At 46.7% G+C, this 4,237-nt stretch overlaps 1 pseudogene; it reads left to right on the forward strand.

The window, feature by feature from the left end:
• Positions 1-3,086: 3,086 nt before the first annotated feature.
• LOC112069223 (glyoxalase domain-containing protein 4 pseudogene) lies at positions 3,087-3,677 on the forward strand (annotated as a pseudogene).
• Positions 3,678-4,237: the final 560 nt, after the last annotated feature.

The raw sequence follows: 4,237 nt of genomic DNA on the forward strand, positions 1-4,237 counted from the left end.
CACAGCTGTAACCACTACCTAAGGTGCTTCTACAAAGTATTGCCTCAGGGTTGTGAATACTTATGTAAATTAGGTACTGTATTTCTGTTCATTTTCAGTTTGCCAAAAAATTCTAAAAACATGTTTCCACTGTCTCATTATGGGGTATTGTGTATAGATTGGTAAGAAGAAAAAAAATGTAATACATTTTTTATCAAAATCCGTTTAATCCGTTTGCTTCTGTTTAAGAAACATTTTTCAACAGAATCGGTGGATTGAACACACCCCTGATCACAAGCAAACACAGTTCACTTTCATAGCAGCCACATAAAACAGCATTATCACTTTGCTCTTGGTAAATATTTTTCCTTCTCGCTACTATCTACGTGCGCTCCTCCTCTCACCTTTTCCTTTCGCTTCTGGACTTCAGTGCACAACACATCAGTTGTCTGTGACCAGGTGAAAAAACCTTTCCAAGCCAAACCTTCATATCATGACCGCTATCCGCTACACACAGCCTTCATCATTGTCACGTTATAGTTAACATAGCTACTAGAACTAACGAGTTAGTAAACCCGCTACAATCATGCAGAACAGTGTACAGTCAGAAAGCAGTTTAGCAGTTACACTGTTGGGCCCCGGTGGCAATACATTAATAAAACCAAAAGATTACCTTGACTAGGAAAAGTTCCAGTGTTGCATAGCCATAGCAAGCTACCTAACATACCACCCCTCTCTGTTCGAGCAGGGGTTTTGAGTAGGCTAAACTAGCTAGCTGCTTTCGCTAGCTATGTGAAAGTAACTATTGTCTGTCTCTCTCTTTGAGTCAACTACTCACCACATTAATGCACTGCAGTGCTAGCTAGCTGTAGCTTGTTCTTTCAGTACTAGATTCATTCTCTGATCCTTTGATTGGGTGGACAACATGTCAGTTCATTCTGCAAGAGATCTGATAGGTTAGAGGACGTCCCCCGGAAGTTGTCATAATTACTGTTAAGTCTATGGAAAGGGGTGAAAATCATTAGCCTCCTAAGTTTTGTATTGAAGTCAATGTACCCGGAGGACAGAAGCTAGCTGTACTCTGGCCACACCATGGTGCTACCCTACAGAGTGCTGCTGAGGCTACTGTAGACCTTAATGGCAAAACAGTGTGTTTTGATCAATTGTTTGGTGACATGTGAATATATTTAGTATAGTTTTATCTAAAAATGTTTTTTTTTTAATGAAATTCACAGAGAAAGATGGTCCCTCCCTTCCTGCTGCACTGGTGCACAGCCTCATAGAGGCTCTCTCTCTCACACTCTCTGCATGCTGGGATTGTTTGGTGCATGCTGGGAATTGTATGAGTGAATGTGAGTGTTGTCTGGAGTTAGATCGTCTGTGTTTTTTATCATGTTTCCTTTTCTTGGTGGTTTGCCTTTTTCTATGCATGATTAAGTTTATCATTGTTTTTATTTTTGTGGTAGAATAAAATATATTGTATTCCTTGTTGGAATTGCCCTGGTTTTGGTGGGGATGGTGACCCACATGGGGACGCCGTCCCTGTCACTTCGGCACGGGTTTAGGTGTGTTACTGAAGCTACTGTCACGGTGGAGGAGTTTCTGGTCGCCGTAGGAGAGAAGGTAGGATATGTTGCTGATGCGTCGCGGATGAATAAAGCGGTGGTGTTTTTACTTAAAGAAGAGAGTCTTGTTGATCGTATGGTTGAGCATGGCGTACCTCTTAAAGGTATGTTTATTCAGGTTACGCCGCTTTTTTCTCCGTAAACAAGGGTAACTATTTAGAATGTATCGCCGTTTATTCCCAATGAGTTATTGCAGCGTGAATGATTATGGTTTGGAAAGTTTGCAAGTTAATTTAAGATTGTCCCGTTGGGATGCAAACAGAGGGAGAGAGAGAGACTTTGGAGGTATTGTTTAGAGTCAAGTATGACAACGGACTGTATACGGCTTATGCAGTACGTGTAGTACGTGTAGTCAATGGTGTTTTGAGTGTGGGGATGTTGGCCATAAGCGACATGCTTCCCGAAAAGGGAGAAGGTGGAGGGAGGGACACAGGTAGTCCTCATACCGCCTGGGCCCACTAATGTAGGGAGAGGTGGGCCGACAGTGGTAGAGCAGCCACAAGCACCTGTTGCTGAGGAACCAGTTGTCCATGTTGAGGATACTGAGTTACAGCTTGTACCAGAGGGGAACATAGCGTCAGTTATGCAGCAGGAAAATATTGTTATAGGAGGTAAGGATGGATTTGGGGAGCCATTTCCTCAGATTGGTGAGGAGTTGCCCAGTACGAGTGATGGGGTACAGGAGGGGGTTTAGGTGGAGCTAGTCTCCCAGGTAGTGGAGGAGATGTCCACTACGAGTAATGGGGTACAGGAAGGGGTTCAGGTGGGACTAGTCTCACAGGTAGTGGAGGAGATGCCCGGCACGAGTGATGGGGTGCAAGTGGGGAGTGTTGAGAGGGATGTGGCTGAGGGGAGTCAGGGGTCTGTGGCCTCAGTTGAGGAGGATCAGGAGAAGGACATGGCCATCTCTTTTGATATGATAGCAGCTGGTGATGACTCCTATTTACAATATAGAGGAGGTAAATGGGTTCCTGGATCAGACTTTTGAGAAATCTGTCAAATTGGCAGATTCCTTTGATGTTGATACGTGTTTGATGTCAGCTGTGGTGTTACAGAAGACGGCGGGGTTAGACCAGTTGAGTGTGAAGAAGCGTTTCCGCTTGAGGAAATGTGTTACTGCTGACATGGCAGCAAAAGGTAGTGGGAAACGTGGTAAGGTTCAGAGAAAATGAAACAATGATAAGGATCATGCCTTATACTGTAGGGTGTTTTTTCACTTTGTCTTCTTTCTCTGTTGTTTCTTCTGTTTTTCTTTTCTCTTTTCTATATGACAATCAATTGCAAGGATCCTTAATCAACGTAGACAAACTGAGTGTGATATATAATTGTATAGTACATAGCAAACTCACTTGGGTTATAGTGGCTTTGAGGCGAGCCTTGCATTTCATTTTCAAAGTTGACACCTTTTACCAAGATGTGCTCTGCATGAATATTTTGCGTCACAAAGAGTTTGAAGAAGGATGTAAGGGCCCTTATGATGGAAAATGGAGCAAGACAATGGTCGGCTTTGGGCCAGAGGATGATGACTTTATGACTGAACTGATCAACAATGATAGAGTGGGAGAATATCACCTAGGCAACGACTTTCTCGGTTTGACTCTGTAGTCTACCCAGGCTGTCAGCAATGCTAAGCGGCTTGCTTGGCCCCTCACTGAGGTTGGAAAGAACCTCTATCTGGCTGAGGCCCCAGGAGGTTATCGCTTCTGCCTGGTGGACATAGAACAGCCTCCCAATGATCCTGTACAGAAGGTATGTCAGGCAGGGTCTGACCTGCAGAAATCAATACACTGCTGCTCCTCCCTTCAGGGGATGAAGGTGAAAGAGAGCAATGAGGAGACTGTGCTGGTGGAATTCGCAGACACTCCGTGTAAACTACAGCTTCACAACATTGTTGGGACAGTGGATCATGGGACAGCCTTCGGGCGGATAGAATAATCCTGTCCACGTGAGCAGTTGGCAGATCTTGAAAACTTGATGACAAAAGGAAACCATCAAATCCTTACTATCTTGGTTAGCCTGGACACCCCTGGGAAGGCTTGGTTAGCCTGGACACCCCTGGGAAGGCGTGGTTAGCCTGGACACCCCTGGGAAGGCTTGGTTAGTCTCGGCACCCCTGGGAAGGCTTGGTTAGCCTGGACACCCCTGGAAAGGCTTGGTTAGCCTGGACACCCCTGGGAAGGCTTGGTTAGCCTGGACACCCCTGGGGATGCTTGGTTAGCCTGGACACCTCTGGGAAGGCTTGGTTAGCCTGGACACCCCTGGGAAGGCTTGGTTAGTCTGGGCACCCCTGGGAAGGCTTGGTTAGCCTGGACACCCCTGGGAAGGCTTGGTTAGRCTGGACACCCKTGGGAAGGCTTGGTTAGTCTGYACACCCCTGGGAAGGCTTGGTTAGCCTGGACACCCCTGGGAAGGCTTGGTTAGCCTGGACACCCCTGGGAAGGCTTGGTTAGCCTGGACACCCCTGGGACGGCTTGGTTAGCCTGGACACCCCTGGGAAGGCTTGGTTAGCCTGGACACCCCTGGGAAGGCTTGGTTAGCCTGGACACCCCTGGGAAGGCTTGGTTAGCCTGGGCACCCCTGGGAAGGCTTGGTTAGCCTGGACACCCCTGGGAAGGCTTGGTTAGCCTGGACAC

Source organism: Salvelinus sp. IW2-2015, unplaced genomic scaffold (assembly GCF_002910315.2).
Source record: "Salvelinus sp. IW2-2015 unplaced genomic scaffold, ASM291031v2 Un_scaffold936, whole genome shotgun sequence".
Taxonomy (NCBI): Eukaryota; Metazoa; Chordata; class Actinopteri; order Salmoniformes; family Salmonidae; genus Salvelinus; species Salvelinus sp. IW2-2015.